Raw genomic sequence first — 22976 nt, 5'->3', positions numbered from 1 at the left:
CTTTTCACACACACACACGCATACAAAAAGCCTGAACACTCAACCAAACACTCACATCAGCCTCTACTAGCTCACTCAGCCAGCTCTCTTTTCTCACGTTTATTGCATTTTATTTGCTTCGGTTTTCTGTTTGCTTGCTGCTTTTGATTTCATTTCGACATGCTCAAGCGTGGCTACTTGAATTTTCTTTCGAAATGTGAGCAAAGCACCTATTTGCAATGTGATTCCGTATATTCCTTATTTCAATTTGAAAAATTCTCTTCCAATAGCGAAGTTTAGCAAAAAAAAAAAAAACTCTATAAAAATCGTGAATCAAGAAAATATTTTTAACCAGCTTTGCTTCATAAAACATGTGAGATTTCAATCAAATAAAATAAATAGTGCGTGCGAAGCTTTGCCCAGCCTTTAGCACAGATGTGCAGTGGTTTGTTATTTAAAATTAATTTATGTTAGTTTTGGTTATTCACAAAGTGTAGTGTCTTTAATATTTCTTTAAAAGACGTACTTCACCGTGCAACTAATCACGAAATTGAAGAAAAACTATTTTGTTGAGTTTACCAATCGTTTACCATCTTTATTTTATTAAATATGAGAAATCAATTTGCCGTTTCTAACTCGCAAATTTAAGGCCTTTAAAAATTGTGTAAAAAGGCGATAATATTATCATCTCACAATATTCTCCATTTTATCGTGTTTTGGTTATGGCAGTTGCTTGTCGTTTCTCCATTTCTCTATTCGCTCTTTTTTTACTGTGCCCTCTTGCCAAAAATTAAAAAAAAAAAAACAATTAAGAAAGGGCTAAGTTCGGGTGCAACCGAACATTTTATAATCTTGCGACTTGGTGTAATCAAAGCCAGAGAAATACCTAACGATGTAAAACGTCAATCAGAGGATCGGAAACTAAGAAATTTTATATTTAGCCGGATGTTCAAAAATCCTGGCTATGGTCATATGGGGGCTAGGTGAAGTTTTCGCCCAATTGTATTCATTTTAGGCGCAATGATATACTATTTCATTGAAATAACTCAAATATTGGCCGATATATCCAGCATAAAATCACCAGGAAGTTCGAAAGCCTTTATATTAAGTCTATAGGGGCTAAGGGAAGTATTGACCCGGTTAAACCCATTTTTGATACACGGAATAACTACTGCAGGAAAAGGATTCTGGAAAGTGAACGAATCTATTGGAATATAAAATTGTGTTATATGGGAAGTGGGCGTGGTTGTAGACCGATCCATTTTCGCACTGTGATATATAAATATAATAGGAATATTACGACACTTTATAGGATTTTGTCGCCAAATGGTCAGTCAGGTCCCGAGATCTTCGGATTTCACTTCTTAAAAAGTGGAATACGTGTACCAGTTTCATCATGCATCTCAATTTTTACTCAAGTTACAGCTTGCACGGTCCGGACAGACCTCTCGGAGATAAATCTAAATATCTATGGTATATTTAGTTATTGATTTATTGCGCTTTTAGTAGTTTTTAACAGTACCATTATATGGGGAGTGTTATTCTCCGATTTTATTCATGTTAAAAAAACCGTGGAAAGGCTAAGTTCTTATAATATTTTGTCTTGCGACTTGATGTAATTGTAGCAGAGAAATACCTAACGATATAAAACGTCAATCAGAGGATCGGAAACTAAGAAATATTATATTTAGCCGGATGTTCAAAAATCCTGGTTATGGTCATATGGGGGCTAGGTGAAGTTTTTCGCCCAATTATATTCATTTTAGGCACAATGATATACTATTGAGTCAAATACCTTCTGAAATTTCCATTGAAATCTCAAATATTGGCCGATATATCCATATAAAATCTCCATCTACGAGCATTTGTACTAAGGAACCTACATACCAAGTTTCACCGTGATATCTCAATTTTTACTCAAGTTACAGCTTGAACGGACGGACGGACGGACGGACGGACAGACAGTCAACCGGAGTTCAACTTTTCTCGTCATCCTGATCATTTATATATATATATATATAACCCTATATTTATCTCGCTTAGTTTTAGGTGATACGTACAACCATGAGGTGAGTGTATAAAAATACCAAATTATTAGAGAGTACTTCATGTACTCTATTTCTGGTATATTTATTTTATTTCATGCTTTTAGTAGTTTTTCATACCAAATGTCGGGGTATTTCGATTTTATTCATTTTCACACCGTGGATCGAGTCAGGCTTAAGTTTTAAGAGATATATTCATTGTTTACTGATTGAGGGCCCATTTTCTTTTAAAAAAGTTCGTCCACAGATAAATTTTACAGTTCCTCTATACCAAATTAAAGCTTTATAACTTAATTTAGTGCTTAGTTATGGCACTTTATGTGTTCAAGATCGGTTAATGGCGATTTGTGGGCGTGGCATTGGTCTCATTACGCCCATCTACGAGCATTTGTACTAGTTTTGCGATTTTACCAAATTGAACCCGCCCCGTTCTCAGTTTTTAATTCGCAAAGAATTTAAGGGTTTAGATTAGATTAGATTAAATTATTACATGAGGATTGCATCGTGACCTTAGGTCTATCGTGCCCTCTCCTAAATCACAAAGACTCACATAGCTCCAACATATTGATAAAGTCCAATTTTCTGCTGGTGTTAGTGAAGCGATGCGATCACTATTCGGAAACATGACCGCGACCAGTAGCCTGAGTTTATCCCAAGGGAGGTTTATTGCATATTTAAACCTGCTGAGATTGTACCCCACATTAGCAACTTGGCATGTCGCATGCCATGCAGTTGTTGCCAATGACTTTTCTTGCCTACTCCTTCTTCCTTGCGGAGCAACTACTTTATGGTATGGGGACCCACTCCAATGAAGGGTTCACGTCCTATATACCTCTGTGAACGGGCAGAAATTGATCTTAGTGCAGCTTGACTATCGCTAAATATGGTTATACTCTCATTGCGATAGTTGTGTTGGAGATTTATTTCTATGCCCTTTCCATAGGTATGGAGAGCTTAATGCGTGATCCAGCGATCCCAGCCTGATTCCCTCCGACGTTTTCGAGCCGTCAGTGTACCACTTGATTGTACTATTTCTCAGCAGCAGCTCGAGAGTGGAATCGTTCCGCCGTTGTGTTCGACAGGTAGACACTGGTCTTCCCAAATTGTTTCCGGGAAGTGTGCCCGCAGAAGCGCCGTAGCTCTATCTTTTGCGCTGGTCTTATACGTCCCGTCGCTACTTTTGCAGCCTAGCTGCTTCTGGTGTGAAAGTGAGATTTTCACAGAATATCCTAAAACTTGCCTGCTTTGCAGACCTAATATCCTTATACAAGGTTAAGTTGCCCCTATATACCTCACAGACCTCCTTACTAAACAGCCTCCGTATAATTTTCCTGAGATCCGAGAGTTTTCTTTGGGAGCTGCAATGAAACGCGTATATGATAGACTTGTTTATCGCGGAAAACCTGCTCTCCAGTCATGGACCCGTATCACTATTATCAGTCTGCCCCTCCCCGCTCAAATTCCTACTTAGTATATTCCGGAAGGTATTCCAGTTTGCGTTTCAAGGGTTACGTCAGGGGGGGAGTTGCTTGACCTCTACCTTTAGTGCTAACCTTATGATTCTATGATCCGACAAGGAAGCCACCCTTCATTGTGAGATCAATCCGTTCACATGCTCGTTGCTCAAGGTGATGTCAGACACCTTTCTCCTGCTTAAGATTTAAATAAAGTGAGATCAGTGCGTTATAAATAATTAGTCATTAAGTTATCATCCATCTCTTCAATTAAAGATTTTGGTTGAAGTTTTGTAGATGAAACCCGTTCACCGCCAGACCACTCAGCATAAGCCGTCAAAACGAAACTGTATCCCGACAAGGGCTCAAATTTTATAATATAAAAATAAAGCAAAATGCTGTTTTTTCATAAAAGCTGATCCATATCGAGGGGAATCATTCGAAAGAACATTCTTTGGCATTTATTTTTTGAAGATTATCTCTTTCCATTGATCCAATTTTCAGTCACTTATTCGACCATTTCGACTCGTAACTGGCGAATGACACTCGTGATGTTTTGCTCCAAGGTCTGGTCGAAGCCGAATTGTCCGCACAGACTTTATACTTTACTTAAGCTCACAGGATAAAGTCTAACGGTGTGATATCATATGATCTTGGTGGTCAATCGGTCTGCCCAAAATGTTAAATTATCTGCTACTCGAAATGTTCTATCAATAAATGCTCTCACGCGTGAACTGTCATAAGGCTATTGAAAAAAGTGCCTCTACTTGGATCACCATTTACATAAATATTCTACGTTTTAAGCTTTCATATATTTCGAATACTACAGTAATTATTAGCAATACCCTTCATGTATTCATTTCATGAGCTACTAACCAAGTGAGTTCCTGCAGACCAAAATTTTTTTGTATCATTATTGATCTTGAATCTAGATGCTCTCGAACAGGAACTAATGTAGAGATTCGAACACAATTAGCTCCAAAAAATTGACCAGACACACTCGAAGAGGCACACTACGGCAATAGAGGATTATTAAGTACAGAATTTTTAAACTGATAAACTAACAGAAGATCTTCAGAAATATCAAGTTCAGAAAGTCTTGAACCGTCTTATCCTATTTTCCTTCGATCTTCTGCCGCCTATAGGTCCTATTGGCTTTATTCGTCATTGTATATGTTTAGCAAATTCATTAATTACTTGAACAGAAACTGCTTGGAGGTGTGCTATTGGCTGCAAATGACAGTCCCTTAGGGAAAAGGGGTTTCGAGGTTAGATAAAATGGCAGATACAGATACAAAATTTTCCGTTCTAAAAAAATGGTCTTAGTGGCTTCTTTTCATAAAAACATTCCCTTCATATATGCTGTTTACAGCTATGCATCAAATATACTGTATTCATATAGTACACCATGTCGTATGAGCAACACAGAATGTATAAATCAGTTGTATAAATGCTTATGCATTTGATATATATAATATGATATGTATATATTTTAACTGTTAATTTTTTTAAGAAAAAAATTATTTCCTTTTGGTAGAATATCACTATTTCCAAGTTAATTTACTTGCTTAATGCAAAAAATAAAAATTCCCCCGGTTTATATATGGGAAAAGTAAGTAAAATGATTTAGGCATCCTTACTTTAAGGCAAAACTGAAGCTTCAGGGGGCGTTTGCAAAAATCAAATTATAACATAAACATCCTCTCATATTATGAGGTACTCGCACGCATTTCCACAATGGACTTTTAAAAAGACACCAAAAATATAGCATCGTTTAGTCAGTGTAATCGGAAAAGAAAATGTTTGTTTGTGCGGTGGTGATAATTCTGCGTTAAGCGCAGACTTTTATGCAACATGGAAAGCGCGCCTGCCGAAGAGTCAGAAAACAACGTTGGCAACAGTCAAAGCCCGCCAATGCCGCAATGCACTAAATACGAGGATTTTCCGTTTGTGGCGCTTAACAGCAATTTTGTTCACTTTTTCACTTCTATTCTCCGATTTGGCTGGGCAAATTGTTTACGGTATTGGGTATGTATGTATATGTGGCAAAATATAGGCTTCATTGAGTACTTGGTGTTGATAACGTTTGTTGCCACAGTGAGCTTTATAGTGTGTAAAAAGTACGTTCACATAATACTGAAAACGCTACATAGCGTACGTAAACGTCGCACTTGCCAATCTAAATACGCCTACTCGACGCTGAATCTGTAATAAAGTGCACACAACCGTTTGACGAATTACGCGGGTTGCTGTTCGCATGCTGGAAATTTGAGTGCGTCTGCGAGTCCTTGAAGTAGCAATCACTGCAACGCTCGACCGCTCGTTTGGTTGGTTGGCTGGTACACCGAGACTCCTCGGTTGCTGCGGTCATCCGCTAACGTGTGTGTATGCGTGCGCTGCCAAACATTTTCGTCTACGTCAGCAACTACTTTTTCTTTCTTTTTTTTTTTTGAATTTTATGCCTACTCTTCCACTCCACCACAGATAGTGCTCAATAAAAATGACTTTTTTTGTTTTTTTTTTTTTTTTTATGAGAATGCATTACCCGAACACAAGATGCACTTAATACAAGTTTATGCACAAAGTGAGAAAAAGGAGGGATGTATTGAGAGGCGTGTAATGCTGTAGTGTCGAGAGATTTATTTTCCAAATGTAGTTTTCGCCAGTAAGCAATTTTTGTGGAGTATGAAACAAATTTTACAAAAATTAACTGACTCAGTTCCATAAAAGATATTTAAATTGCGCTGAAACTAAGCGGTTTACCTGAAAACTGCATATCCGATTATTGGAACGAATTGCCAACTAACTGGAATTCCGCTCTACTCTTGCTTCCTAACGCTTGATTTAGGGATCTATAGGTCTTGCGAGAGTTCAGCATGTTTCTATTGTATATGTGTCCTATGCCTAATTTATATATTAATATTGATCTAATAAAATCATATTTAACTTCATTCCTCATATGACTACTAAGGCCCTTCAAAAAACGACAAGTATAAAGTAGGACCGAGATTAGTCGCTGAGACTAATGACATTTTTTATATCGAACAAACTGGTCCCTCTAGCTTAAGCATGTTTTATGAACAGACGAAATCCACTCATTTGAATTCAAAAGCTAACAAAAAGAGATGAGTTGTGAAAAATCATACAAACGTGTAATTCTTGTAAATTGTATCATTTAAGAGAAATGTACGCAAAAATGCATATAACTGTACATTGCAAAATCTAATTCAAAATAATTTTTGTGATCTTACGTAACTAAATTTTATTTAAACCAAAAACAAGAAAAATTAAGCTGCAATACTGATCACAGGTGCATTTCTGACAGCAAAAAAGGGTTTGAAGATCTTTATCTTGAAATTTATTAGTCAGTTTGAATATTATAGCTGCCACAGAGGTCTAAACTAACATTGTACCCTTTTGGACAATAACGTATGCAAATTCCATGAAGATACTTTGTCAAATAAAAAAAGTTTTCAACACAAGAGGTGAGATGTGAATAGGTTCTGAAAGAGAAAACGACGTTTGAAAAATCAGTTCTATAATAATGGGTTGTCAAAAAAGTCTTGCGGTATTTTTATTGAATTTTTTTTTTTTATTGAAATTTAAATGAATTTTTGATGACTCATGCCCAGCTCTTGACCGATGCTACGGCTGCTACTATGCCGGTCTCTTTCGACCAATTCAGCGATTTTATCGCAATTTTCGACGACAGGCCTTCCGGAGCGTGGCGCATCTTCGACCACCTCTACACCAGAACGAAAACGTTGAAACCATCGTTGTGCGGTGGAAATGGAAACTGTATCGAGTCCATAAACTGCACAAATTTTATTGGCGGCTTGAGATGCATTTTTGCCTTTATCGTAGTAGTACTGTAAAATATGCCGTATTTTCTCTTTATTTTGCTCCATGTTTGCGACGCTATAACTCACGAACGACTTAAAAGAAACGACAATCAATCAAATACGTGTTAGCGCGTGAAATGAGCTTTCCAAAAAGGTATAGCATGACCCGATGCGACGAATAAAACGCGCGAAATAAGTACGCGCTTTCAGCGCCAACTACCGAAAATACCGCAAGACTTTTTTGACAATAATATACATACGGACATATGTAGCTAAATCGAGGCAATTCGCAAAGCTGATCATTTATATATGAAAATTCATTACAAGGTCTCCGACGTTCTTCCACGACGGGATATTACAACTTTCATGACACTTGGTATATTAATACATATTTAAGATATAAAAACTACAAGATAAAATACTAAAAAAATAAAATGTTTCAAAATTATTTATTAGTATTTATTATTTATTAGTATTTAAACTTTACTGTATTATCTCAATATGAAGTCAAAAATAGAATAAACCACTTTTAATAAAGTTAATTATTACTTCCGAGCCATATTTCTCACCTTTTAGTTTAGTAACTGTATAAAAGGGCACAAAATACATATACTAGCTCTCCATAACACCCTTTTGTAAAGTCTTCTTCACTTTTGAACTTCACGTAATTCTTCATCAAAGCACAGCTACTGATTTTACGATTCTTTCGCATTATTTTCCGTGGTAGTTGCAGTTTTTTTACCTTAATATGTATGTATATGTGTATGAATGCGTATGGCGTATTTTTTCCGTTGTCAGTTTTGAATTTGCATTCCTAAAGTGCTTGGCCAGCCGCATTCCGCTGCAACCGCAGTCCACGCTCTCTCACTTCAACATAGAAGCTCTCTATACACAGTGGCTGGCATTCCTTCGGTGCACGTTGCAGTGATTGAGTGATTTAATGAGTTCGTTTGCATGCAACTGTGGGATTGGCAATTGTACTTGCACTTAGATATGCGCATATGTGCGCATGTATGTATGTGTATGTTTACATACGTAAATTTACATTTACATATGCGCATGTCAATGGGTGTGTGTTTAGGTGCATGTATTGATGTGTGAGGGGGGGCACACGCATACGTTGTCCTTCTACATGCAGTTGTTTATCATTTGCGGATCACTTCCACTATTTATCTTGCATGGCTTTGTATTGATTAACATTGTAAGCACGAATACGGTCTGCGGAGCGGTGGCCTCGTGCACGGCAATGGCTCGGGTGGTATGATATGCAATTTTTCCTCACAAAAAACAACAAAAACCAAAAGTCCACCCACGTTCAACTCATTCAAAATGCGAATGAGTTTAGTTTGATAATGACGATGGAGTAATGTTGGTATAACGAAATAAAAACGGAAATAGTGGCAAAAGAGGTGGGATGGCGGGAAGTTACAAATGCAAATTTAATGGAAAAATTTTGTTGAACGTTGCTTTTAATTGATTGCAAATGAAATTCCTCAACTGCTGAAATAAAATTTCAAAATAAAAAAAACAACAACAAATGATTTCTTTAACTTCTGGTGATTGAAGTTGCTTTGACTACTGCATATATTGTAGAGGTAATAGCAAGATAAATCCTACTCCTGTGTAATACTGCAAACTACTGTTAGTGAGCGCAAACTGTTGGTTGAGGTTTGAGTCATGTTGTCAAAATATGATTTTATATGTTCAAACATAATATCTCTGAATTTTCGCATCGATATATAGCAAACACCGAAATATGGCGCCATCCCTAATCGATAGACATGAAAGTACATACATCTATTAATTTTCATCAACTACCTTGAACACGGCAAAACCGTCAACAGTAATTCATAATGTAAATGTACAATGTCAGAAATCAGAAGAAAAATCGATGGCAAACTGTTTCACAAGAGTGACTTTAGTGAGCTGATCGCCTTTAATAATATCTGCATTTCACCAGTTATAGGGATTCTAAGTGACCATTATCTTATCGGTGTCCACGCGGTAAAGCTGGGAATCTTACAGATGCCAGTTGTAGAAATGTTTGTGAGAAAACGCGGTGGAAACAATTTTACACTACATTCTCTATTGTTCTGCCTTTGCCAAGATCGAATTTTACCATTTTTTTTTTTAACAATATGAATTTTTAGTCATATTGACTTCTTATTTTTCGTTAAAGAAAGGAGATATGCCAAGTTCAAATGCTAGACCAGTTTTCTAGATGAAGGACCATGTTTTTTTCAAACATGTCATTTTAAAGTACAAGTAACTTTCTAGATTGTTTGTAGTTTAAGGTCGACCTGATCATGGTACGACCTATCTTCTCAAGTTTCTGAAGTCAGATTTTCGTTTGGAGCAATCTGTGTTGATATTAAACAAGTTAAAGCTAGAATCATGCCTAACAGAAAGTTTCTTTGTAATAAAGGATTATTATTTTTTGGTTAGCAAAGCTATTTGACAGTGCGCCAAACGGAAGTATATTGCGCTTATGAATATTTTCAGTAATCAATAATAAATCGCCTCTTGTGTGCAACATATGATTTTTCTTTTATTCATTAGAGTTTATATATGGGGTATTCCTTACCAAATCGACAACTTTTGAACCCGACCCCTTTAGATTTTGCTGAAACTTATACATCCTTTTCGACCCTTTGGAAAACATTTTTCAGAATTTTTTCAAAATTTTGTTTCCAACTTCAAAAAAGTTATGAATTTTTCAAAAAAATGGCTTTTTTATTTTCAAATAGCCATAACTTTTGTAGAAATTGACTTTTGGGGACCTTTTTTTTTTAAATTTTTGTTTTTGAATAAACTTTTCGAAAAAATACACGAAAAAAATTTACCACGATCAATTACATATATAAAATAATCGGTTTTTTTAAGCAAAATCGTAATTTTTTTTGGGAAGTTCGCCATTTTTTTTTTCCTCAAAAAAAAAACTTCAATTAATTTGACAACTATCCTTGCTAATTCCGGAGTGGGCCGATTTTTTTTAATATTTTTTTTTATTTATTTAAAACAAAATTATCAAATTTTCAAAAATCGAAGTCCACAGTCTTATACATTATGATGAAACAATTTTAATATTTTTTTTTTATGATTTCATGATACATTAAAACAACCGACTTTTGACTTCGATTGTTGATCGAGTTCAGGAGGTTTTGACGTTAAGCAATTGGAAACGAGGGATTATTAAAAACATTTATTGGCTACAATGGAAAATGATATAAAAAAACGCTTATTCTGAGGCGCTCTCACACTGGAATAAATTGGGCATCCCATTATCTAAAAGTGACATCGATAGGAACAGAACTTACTGTGCTTTAGTAATAAAAAGTGTAAAGTGTTAAATTATGGATTTATCTACAAACATATCGCCATATATACATACTCGAGCGTTTATATCAATTATCAACGCCTAAAACAGTATCGGTAAGGACAGAGGAGAGAAACAAGAGTACTAAAATGTGGCAGGAGCGGTGGAATTCCTCATCCAAAGGGCGCTGGACCCATCGACTTATACCGGACATCCACTCGTGGATAGACAGACGACAATCTAAGTCCCCAGACTTCTACCTGACCCAAATACTTAGTGGACATGTATGCTTTAGAAGCTACCTTTTCAGATTCCACAATGACATCAGTCTGAACTGTCCGACGTGTACAGAGTATATAGAAGACTCTGAACATGTTTTATTTCATTGCCCTCGATTTTCGAATACAAGGGAACAGCTAAAAACCACAATCGGTGATAGTTTTACGGTCGATAACTTGACGACACTCATGTGTCAGTCGACTGATAAATGGAAAGCTGTCAGCGAAGCGTCAGCGTTCATAATGACCAAACTGAGATCTTTTCAACAGACTAGGCGTCCGTCAGTCCGCGCAATAGAGGAGACTTAAATGTCTTGTTCCTCCCACGAAGTAATACCTAGCCGGTGGTTCCGTGGGAGAGTCCTGAGTTGGGAGTAGGTTAGGTTTAGCGGATTAAAGTTCCGCACTTCGGCTTTCGATGCTTCCTCCTACTATAAAAACAAAAAAAATATATACATACTATGTAGGTAGAGTGTATGAGAGTATTATTGAACGCAGAAGTTTGTTCGTGTACACTACTTCGTGAGATTCAATTTTTGTTAAATTATTTACCATACTGAAATAAAGCCGCATGAGCCGATATTAAGTAACGAGTATATCCCTCTCACCTGCTCTTTCTTTTCCTATCTCCCTCTCTTTCTTTCATTTCTTTTTCTCTCACTCCTTCTTTATCTCACTAAGGGTGAGCATGCCTAACCGTTAGTTTTTAAGAGCTGTTCAAACAATGCAAGACCACCCGGTGGGGCAATTTTTACAACATGACTCTCAAATTTACAATAAATTTGCGCACAAAAAACCAGAAAGGAAAATGTAATAATAACGTGAAAAAATTTGCATCCACAAAAAGCATTGGAAATTAACATAATCCCTGCACGTAAGACTTGAGAATGTTTACTTTTCACTTAAAAAGGGGAAAAAAATAGAGAAAATCCACTCAAAAAAATAATGCAAAAGTGAAAAATTGAAGAGAAATAGAAACCTGACGCGCAGACAGAATAAATGCATAAAAGGCGCATTGAAAGCAAAGCCCAACATAAACAACAAAACAAACAAGGTTATAAAAGCGCTGGGTAAAGGTTCAAACAAAAAATCAACAAAAACTCAAAGTAAGCATAAAACATTAAACTTTCAACAAAATGCATACATTCATATTGTAGCTAGCTATGTTGTATATGTGTGCAAGGCATTGAGTGTATTTGTGTGTATATCGAATTAAAGGTCAAGGGCGCACGGCAGCTCGCTTCGAGCAAGCTTAAGTGTATGTGTGTATATACATATGTAGTATGTATATTCGTTTTGGCAGCTGCGCCAAGTTGGCACTCAGCAATTCACAGTTAGTTGCCTTAGCGGACAGGTTGCAGGCTCATCTGCCCCAGCGGTGGACAGCGTTTTGTACCATAACGCCAATAATGTGTGTATGTGCTTGTTTTTATTCCTGATCTTGCGAAAGCTGCCAAATATGGTAAATGATGAAAAACAGCAACTACAAACGTTACAAAACGTGTTGGTATTTCTTAAAGATTGTTGAGTTTCTATTTTCTCTTTTCTTTGCCAGACAAAAATATATTTTTTCCATTTTCTGCTTGTCAGCTCTCTCCACTGAGATTTGCTGAGTGACATGGCTAAGCATGAAGAAGCCTTTGTCCACTATGCGAAGACGGTTTGATAAGTACTTACTTATAAGCGCCAGAGCGATTCGCAATCGTGTGATAAATTCTTGAAGATGGCTACTGTCAACAGCAGAATAGTAGTCGCAAGTTTGTTTTGACCGCATGCGGAAACGAGGCTGAAAAATTAAAAAAAAATAATAAAGGTATTAACACAGTTATTCGATTGTTGTTTTTGGAAGAGAAATCGAAGCAGGGAAACAAATATCGCATGGATGTTGTATACAGTGAGTCTCATCCTTAGTTGGCGATTGTCAAAAATAGTTTAACGAGTTTTAACGTGGTCACACATGGTTACTGATGAGCCACGCCCAGATGCCCCGAAACTCGCTTATGCAGCAGATAACGTGACGTAAGTCTACCATCTTGTATTGCCACAATCCTGATTGGAATTGCTTTCTTTGAAAGATTTGGGTCGAATGTGGGAGTCTACTTTACACACTTACAGAAAACAAGTTTTTTGGACGGGCTAAAAAATTTTGGAGCATCACTGGGTCAACATTTATTGAGCTTAAAAGGAAATATGTTGGAAAATAAATTACACTTTTTCCAAAATTTTCTTTTTTCTTTTGCCAACTATTTCTCGAACCGCCCTCGTATATTTATAGTTGTGTGCGGACATTTTTTTTAATCTTCTGCTACTTTGCTTTGCTTTTGCTAAGATTTCGCTTTCTTATTGTATGTGCATAATTTCTTCACTTCTTTTTTAAATAACTCCCGCATTTCTCATTCTGTTGGCATTGTAGTAATTTTATTGTAACCACTGTCTCGTCGTGTTGCTGCTGTTCTGACATTTGCGGACAGTTGGTGTCATGGGAATGCAAATTGTAATTTTTAAGATGTTCGCTTTTCAGTGAAAGTACAATTGGTGAACGCAGGGAGGATTTGCTGAATAAAAATAATATTATGATTTTATATACACATATAGCACATCTACTTGTACCTATATGTATATACGTATATAGGTATATGTTCTATATATATTGTGACAAAAAAGTTGCCGGAAATTGTAGATAAAACGCAAAATATTTAACTATTCATTAATTTATATTTTTTTTGCCTTCAAAGTAATCTCCATCAGATGTAATACTTTTATGACAACGATTTTTCCAATCCTCGTAACACTTTTCATAAGCACTTTTTTGAATGTCTTATCGTTAGTTATGTAATGATCTCCATGAATATTGGATCGGAATTCGCACAATGAAGTTTACGGCACTATTTTTGAAAAAAATTCAGCTTTATCGGGAAGAGTCGGTCAAGTACGCTTTCATACCCAATGTCGAGTTTTCTGGTCATCTCTCTAACATTTGCCTGACGATTTTCAAGCACCATATTCTTCACTTTTTTAATATATTCATCGGTTGAAGAGGTCGAAGATCGATGTCTTCAATGATCTCTCGACGGTCTTTGAAGGCATTATATCACTCGTGGTTTCTGCTTTTGATAAAACTGAATCACCGTAAGCCTTTTCCAATACTCGCAAGGATTCCGCACAAGAAATTCGGTTAGAAATACAAAATTTAAGACAATTTCTTTGTTCGATATTTTCATTCATTGTAAAAATCGGAACGCACTACTAAGCTGTACCGACTGAAGCAGCTGTTGTAAACAAACTGGCTGACAAATCGCGCTCATATTTAGCTTAGTAATTAAGGGGTACTCTCATGTGAACGCATACATTTTACCACTTTTTAGGAAAATTTTTTTTATGCGACAAAAAAATTCAATCACTTTAATTTTTTAATATATTTTTATTTGTATTTTGAAATGTACAAAAAAAAATTTTTTCGTTTTTTACATTTTTGTTATATTTTTTTTTTAAATCAAAGTACTCTCCAACAAAAAAAAAAAAGTAGTCCACTGGTCATGGTGATAGCGGCTGTTCATGTTGTCTGAAATAAAAAAATCGAATGGATTATTATTCAGTAGTTCTGCGGCTATAGTCCCTACCAAATATAATCAATTTTATTAAAAAAAAAAACAAAAATGTCGAACTTCAAAAAAAGTCACTAAAATCTCGTTTTTTTCGTTAAAAATCGTTAAAAAAAATATGAAAATATTTTCGAAAATAAACAATTCTGGTAGGGACGATAACTATAAATGAGTAGAAGAACATATGCAAATTTTAAAGCAATCGGTTGAATACTTTTTTTTTAGGACCATGACAGTTTCAGAAAATGATGATTCGAGAAAAATGCGAGACTTGTCATGGCGCCTGGTAGACAGTCGCTTACGACACGTCGACGACTATGAGCTGTAACTTATCAAATGCTATGAATTTCAGTCTGAATTTTTCACGGCATATTTTCAATAGGTTTTACTGTCAAAATATAAAAAAACATCGATTTTTCGAAGTGATTACATGAGAATACCCCCTTAAAAACAGTCCTACCAACTTAGCAAAACAATATTTTTTTTTTTTGGAATGTCATTTACCCGGGGAGTTTAATTACAATTTCCGGTTGCTTTTTTGACACAATGTACACAAACATGCTTACATAAAAAGGTATCATTTCACAAATTTGTGTGCTGCTTCAGTTCACTGCCCGTAGTTCTAATATTTATTATGATTCTAATATGCACTTTGTGGGTATGATTTCATTTGCCTTCTACATTTATTTCTCCGGTAAGGGGCTTCAATGTACCACTGCCCTTCAATGAAGTTAGATGAGCTCTTATTTGGGAAAATAAATAGTAACTATTTATAAAAAATCTAAAATTATCAAACAGAAGAAGCTTTCCCGCATTGTTAAGTTAAGGTTAGTAATAGTACATATGTACTAAGCTTCTCAGTGGTTTTGCGATTCAGTTCTTTATTCAGCCATTATTTCGTTACGCTGAATAAGTACTGATAACCAAAAGATTCAGAAACAGAAACAAATATGAAAAAGGTATTATCTGTAATGAGACGTCGCCGCTTGGAGATTATCTTGTCTTGAACTAGAAATTCACCATTAATACCCAATGTACATCGAAGGCAACCATTTAGGAATGGCAATGATATTTTAGATAACTCCACCCTCACCTGCCGACTTATAAGGTTATAAATGTTAGAAAGTAAAATAACTAATAAAGCCCTGATGGTTTCTTTAATATAAAATTTCTATACCTTAAAAACACTTTATTTCTACTTTCTACGGCTTCAATAAAAGTCTATTTTAGGTATTGGTCAAATTTTAATTTGATATGCCATTATTAAACCAAGATTTTAGCAAGCGTTTTGGATAATCATAATGCAAAATAACCAAACCAGCAAAGTTGTTAAATTGAAAACAACGATTACCGCTTTCCGCCACGAGGCAACAATAAAGTGGCGTTAAAATGACCTGAATTACAAATTATACCGACTCATCTGGAGCAAAATTCAGAGAAGAGCTAAGAAGAAGAAGAACAGCAACATCATAATAGGAATTAGCGGCGCGTTTGTACCGGAAGTTCCATTAAAAATCAATATTTAAAGATTTATGGACTTAACAAGTTGGTGTAAATTACAATAACGAAGCCACGTACAAGCTTTTCCATGCCGCATAGTGCAAGGAGCTACAACAAATGAAATTATGTTGAGGCAGCTAAGCGCATAAAGAACTTGAGAATGCTTTGAGAAATGAAAGGCGTTAATTCTGTAAATAATATTACTTCAATTATACATATTTATGCATGGTTTTAGTACAACTCACATTATGCAATCTATGTATTATGTTAAAGAGAAAATTATTTTTTTCTGCTACACAATAAAAATTACTTTTTATATTCTTTAATAAATTAAACAATCGAAATAATCATAAGTGATCCTACAATCAAAAAGGCGTTAATCTTTAACAGGAATCGGGCCGCATAACGAGTGCAAAATTTGGATCGTATTAGAACAGCAGTTATTTAATTTTTTCCATGTATTTTAAACCGGAACCTACGTCATCGAAAAAACAAGGTTAGGACCAAAAAGTTCACTTTGATAGTCAACTGATGGATAAGACATTCATTGCGAACAAACCTGAAATTAAAAGTAGGTTGGAACGTAAAAGTCATAAACCTCACTGGATATAAGTAAGTGCAGTACTTTGTCACTGCACCACAGGGAGGCACGTTGAAAAGTTCGTAACATTTTTCACAAAATTAAATTTCTGTGAGCATATTTTTAGGTTAGGTTAATAGGTCGATCGTGACAGGGATCTCACGTGAACATCTTAGAACGTTGGTCCGTTGTTGAAACTAAAAAACTCATATGTAATAGATCATAATGCTCTTACAAATGGACAAAGCGCTTAGAACCTATCACAAATTTGCTGAGACAATCAATGTCAGCTTCGGCTATGTACGACTTGCGAGATGTATCGTTCTCAGTCTTGCAAGTGCTGGGCAATGGCAGAGGAAATGCGTGGACGTTTTCACCTTACCCTCTTCCATACAGCTTTGCATCTGTCAAGACTTCTAAACTTACCGCATGAACGCCTTTTGGGCAATGTCCTGTAAGAACCCGTAATATTGTGGCAAGACGAACTTTTTTAAGAGCAAGAATCTTGCAGTCGCACGGAAGCGGATCGCAAATTAGCTTTAGAAAAAGAAAAGGTGGCAGGGAGGTTATCCCATTTAATGCATTCGATTGGGCTGCGGTTTCACATAATTCGGGATGATTTTTCTTGTTGTTTCATGCAAACTGATCACAAATTCAAGATAATTAATTCTTATGGACCCCACGACCTTGTACAACAATGCAATAACTATATGGCTAGGATTCGTTTGTAGATTTTTTGCGGAAATTACAAGTTTTATTAAGGTCATTTAGCCGAGCGCTATTCATGCTACTACTCTTTTTAAAGATTTTACGAACTTTGGAAATAGGAAATACGTAATTATGCATATATTGTCCAAAACATCTGAAAATAACTTTGTGTGGTAACGGTAATTCTATAGCTTATAAAATTTTTTGAAAGTTTTCACCTGTTTTTGAAGTGCTGGTACTTTTGGTGCGGCATTCCCAATTGACAGCTTTTAGTGTTCTTGGAAAAGCTTGTACCAATTAATAATTTTAGTTGTTTCAGAAGACAATCGCTCATATTAGACTTGTTTATTCAGCAAAGAATTTTTATCCAAAAATTAATATCTGCGAATCGCTGCTGAAAGCAAATACATTGATCCATTTCTGTAACAAATTGTTGCTGTTGATGCAAAATGGGTCTCGTACGATTGTGACCAAATCGAGATTAGGCGGTGCAAATGGTCAGGAATGTTTTGTTATTTGCTTGTTGTTACTGACAGGAAATCATCTACAATGACGTCCACCAGCTCAGTCCTGGAATTTTTCTTCTAAATGCAAAAAGTTGTCGAACAAAACGTTACACTTTTTTCCTAAATCGGATCATTCTAACTATACCAAATAAAAGCTTCAATTTATTGCAAAAATAATGGATCTAATGTATTCCACATCCATCATTTTGCTGAAATAACTTAGCCAATGTCCAAAATGTTTAAGTACATTAAAGCGGCAAAGCTAATAACGGTACGGTACGTCGAAAAGCCATAGTGGGGAAAATATGTGTCACCAGATTGCAAGTACTAAGTACGCAAGAATTATGGATAATACTGTGCTTAAGGGACGCCCTTCCGTCGGCGTAAGAATAAACGGGTTAGGAAAATCAAGCAAAGAGGCAGAACGAAAAAAAGCGGCAAACACGCACGCAAAGCAATGCTATTTTAGTACGGCATAGTCATTGTCACCAAAGTGCGGGCAGCAGCTGTTTTACTATCTGTTGGCGTTACAGTTTGTTTGTCGTTTTTATGGCCACTTGGAAGCATATATCTATCGCTAGTTATTCTATATTATACGTGTATATACATATATATATATATATAGTATATATATATATATATATATATTAGGTCTCTAAAATAATCTGCTTGTCTGCTCGATTACCACCACACTTGCCCGTATTTAAAGTATTTGTTTATTTGCGCTTTCCTTTTGCTTTGTACTTCTTTATTTTTCTTGTTTTGAATGTTCCCTTGTCCCATTTACTTGCTTGTCTAATTGTACCTTTCACTCTTCTGCCATCGCCGAAGCCGTTAACACCGCCGTCGCAGTCGCTGTGACTGAAGGACACACTCGGTACGAAACTCATCACCAAAAAATATAGACGTCATGAACGAATCAAGCTCAACACACGAAGCAAGCACCACTTTCACCCGTATATGCTACATATGTATCTACACACGGCTGACGACGTTAACCCGCTTTAGCTCAACGCCCCACTATTAGCCGTGCTCCCTAATGCAAGTTAACACCGTGAAAAGGCTACGTCGTTACCTTCTGCCCATCATACCTGTCCAGCGTTGTATTTATAGCTAAGCACGTCTAGGCAGAGGCTGTCCCATCACATAGGTTCCATCAAAGGCAAAGCCCAAATGCTCGCATGTGCTGTCGCCCAGCCGTGCTGCTGTAGACGCAGGTGAATGTCTGTCGCTATCCCCAGTCAACTATTTTTAAATAATTTCGCGCGCTATCGACAGCGTCAAAATATTAGTGCGAAACTCGCTTTGCTCCTAAAAGTATTCAGCTAATGTTAAGCAGCTCTTTATCCAATGTTACTTACTGGGGTAACAGCACCGACAGATTCAGCACATGTTGCAGGGGCAAATAATGTTAATGAATAGAAAAGGCGCAAATGTTAAATCTATTTTTTTTGTATACTCTCGCAACATCCCAGCGGGATAATGGTTCACCCAGAGAACATAAAATATATATTTTTTTATATATATATTTTATATATATTTTATATGTTTTATGTTCTCTGGTCAGTCATAGTGGAGGTCTTCCTCTTCCTCTGCTTGGCTACTTTAAACGCATTATGTGGGACATGCTTTAACAGAGCTGATAGAATAACAGAGCTGATAGAATTTGAAGGAATTCGCCGTGCTCTGGCTATTTAGCAGAATTGAGTACGTGCAGTGGCAGAAATATATGTAAAACGACTGAATTCATGCGAGAATGAATAAAGAGAAATGCTTTGAAGAAAAATATGCAAAGTCACACAAAGAATGTAAAGAAGCATTCTCTGAGACACATACACATGCGTGATCTTGTATCATATGAACCATTTTTTCAGAAAAATTGTAAAAATTTTAGTTTTTTACAAAATCGTAAAAAATTAGATAAAAAATAATTAATTTTATTTTTTAATTTTTTAATTATTTCAAAAAAGTTATATTTATTTCGTCTATTACAAAGCGAAGATGTGTCAAATGAACTTCATTTCTTCAAAGAAAATTGATGACCTTCATGAAATATGCATATTCGCATTATTTCGTTATCATTTCCATATTTGCACCAATAGAATTTCTATGGCATATACAATTGTTTGTACATACATATATTATTTCTTTGGCACATTTGTCTGTATGTTTACGAAAGCAAATGCGAGCCATATACATACATATGTACATACATTCATAGTAACAAGTGTCGCACGCTTCTTTCGCATCTCCGTTGTCACGGTCAACCAATGGCCGAAACTTGCGTTTTGTCAAAGAGTCAAGTGCTGAACAAATTGAGCACGACAGACTGCAAGCGACATCTGTCAAATACACACGTTCTTATGGACACAGTTATGTAGTTGTGCAGCTGGCTCAATAACTGTGTCCCTAAGAACGTGTGTATTCTAATATATTCGTTTGCAGTCGGTCGCGCTCATTGTGTTCAGTACTTCTATGTGTCGAAACACTGACGCGACGGTAAAGCGCCACAACATTGTGTTGTTGGTAGAAAATCCGAGCTGTGCCGAAAGAAACTAACAAACGATCGCCGATTGTTACCGCTTCCCTTGCTGCTCGAACAGCGTCGCCTACAAACCAGCGTAAATATGTATGAAGATGTATGCGCGTGCATACATATCGACGCAGATTTTTGCGAGTCACGGAAAAATATTTTAGACAAATATTGTAAATCGACAACGGCTATGTTGCCACTTTTGTCACTTCTTTCTGTGAAGAATCATCAGAAAGTTGTTCAATTTATGATTTTTAGCTTTTGCCATCGTCGCGAAAAGACGCTTGTAGGCAAAGGCATGCTCGGGGAGATGTTACGGCGTCTGTTTTTATGAATGAAGCGAGGTCGCTTGTGGAATTTGCGCCTGCGTTTATGAATGAAATCTTTTTTGTTGTAAAATTTACTACATTTGAGCTTCGCCAATTCGGCTGCCATATTGACTTGTGGTGCTTTTGCTATTTAGACAATTGTTGTTTTTGTAGAACAATGCTTCAATTTTTGTGTTGGTGACATATTCACATGTGTACGCATATGTATGTTTGTATGCTTGTGCATTATTTGTTCGGAAGTGTATGCAAATATATGTACATACATATATGTAAGTATATATGAATGTATGAACATGCAGATCAATGCGCGCGCATGTAATACATTATATTGATAAGTGATAAAATCATGATTTGAATTTCTGAATGCGCACATGCGTATATATAATAAGATTATGATATGAGCATGTGCAGAGACATAAGATTAATATGATAGAAGATGTACATACATGCATACATACATACATACATATGTATATATTGTTGTGATAAATTTAATTTCTATTAGTAGGAAATATAATATAAAAATATTTATTAGAATAGTATATTATGTAAAAATCAAAGAAAATTATTAAATATGCAAGTGCAAATTGACTATAAATATTACTATGCATGCATTCATACAAAACTATACTCATATCATAATTATGTTTACATGTCAATATTGAATTGCCGACGGCAAAACGTTAAAATTGTGAACCATACATATTTGCATACATTCACGAATTCAAATGTTCGCAGTCGAACCTGCAAGTATGTTTTAAATACGTCGTTGCTATAAAATAATTCACTTAACCATGACCTTATTTTTTCACATATGCGATATTGCTTTATGAATGTAATCGAAAAAATTGACGAAGGCATATGAACCATAATTCGAATGTCTCTTTAGTTTTTATAGCTTGCACTTCAACTATAAATTTATAATTTGTACATTTGGTGGATGATATCGCTTATTTGTCCATAATTTGTTTGTGCTTCTATTGTGAGTTGATGAAGTAAATTATTGTCAATAAGCAGAGACAAGTCACCAAATAAATCAAATTTGTTGTTATAATTTAAGACATTTATTATTTCAAGCTTATTTTGCGACACGGCACAATTCCGATTTCTTTGGCGCCGCGATTTGAAGGTACCGTTGGAAAGAGGAGGTCCTCCTGATTAAAAAATACATAGGGTTTTATGTACCGCAAACGCTTAGTTTACGAGATATTCGACCTTAAAGTTCAAAAATTCGCAAAATTCGAACATTTCAAGAAGCTATTTCACCACGTTAAACCCACTTTATTCACATTTTTCTCTTCAAATTAATTAAATTACACTATAATCTTTTAAATAAATCCACATTTTACACTTTTAGCAGGTTTTTTATTTAAAAAATCTTTATTTTAAAAATTACATTTGACACTCGTTTGAACCTCATTTGTTTACCGAAAATTACGAAGAAACGCAGCGCTGCCATGTGATGACAAGGCAATTCGCTGAAATTCCTCTTTTTCGCAAAAATTCCTCTATTCATGCAAATGGATATTTTCTTTTTTAAATTTATTAAGCAAATAAGTAATATTATATACATGCATTAGTAATATTATATAATAATGTTACGTAATAAAGTGTAAGGTTACAGTACAGTACGAAAACTCAAATTTTGTTTCAATATGAGTGCATGATAACCGTAAAATATAACCACTTTATATCCAAAACTCAGATTTTAAATATAATAATATATATATCATCACCTAATATACAAACCACCCTGCAAGACGGAGGTAACAGATTGCACAAACACATTGAAACATTTTCAGCTGTTCACTAACACTGTTACATTTTCTGGAATTTTCAATTGAATGGGAGAATACGTAAGTAAGATAGAGAAAAACTATCGACATTCTAAACATATTGTAATATTAACTTGCTAGAATAGGAGAGACGAATGCCCAATTTTTCAAGAAGAAGAAAACGAAAAGCGCAGTTTATTTTGGATTTTAAAGAGGTAAGTTCGTTACTTGATAATTTGATACTTTATAATTAATTTATATTATTTATATATACATATGTATATTATTAATTTCTTTTGTATAGAGAAACTAAAAGGCTTAACTAGGAGAAAAAGGTAAGCATTGTGAATTGAATGTTGTGTGTATAATTAAAAATTTTAATGTTACAGAAAACATTTGGAGGATTCAAGTATATTGGGTACAACAAACAAATAAGAGAGTAAGTTTTAAATTAGTAAAGCTGAATAGCGCATATTTATTTCAAATAGTTGCTATAGATTATGCATTTTTGTGAAATATGTAATTTGTA

Source organism: Bactrocera neohumeralis, chromosome 6, assembly GCF_024586455.1.
Source record: "Bactrocera neohumeralis isolate Rockhampton chromosome 6, APGP_CSIRO_Bneo_wtdbg2-racon-allhic-juicebox.fasta_v2, whole genome shotgun sequence".
Lineage (NCBI taxonomy): Eukaryota > Metazoa > Arthropoda > Insecta > Diptera > Tephritidae > Bactrocera > Bactrocera neohumeralis.
This window is presented reverse-complemented; position numbering follows the sequence as displayed.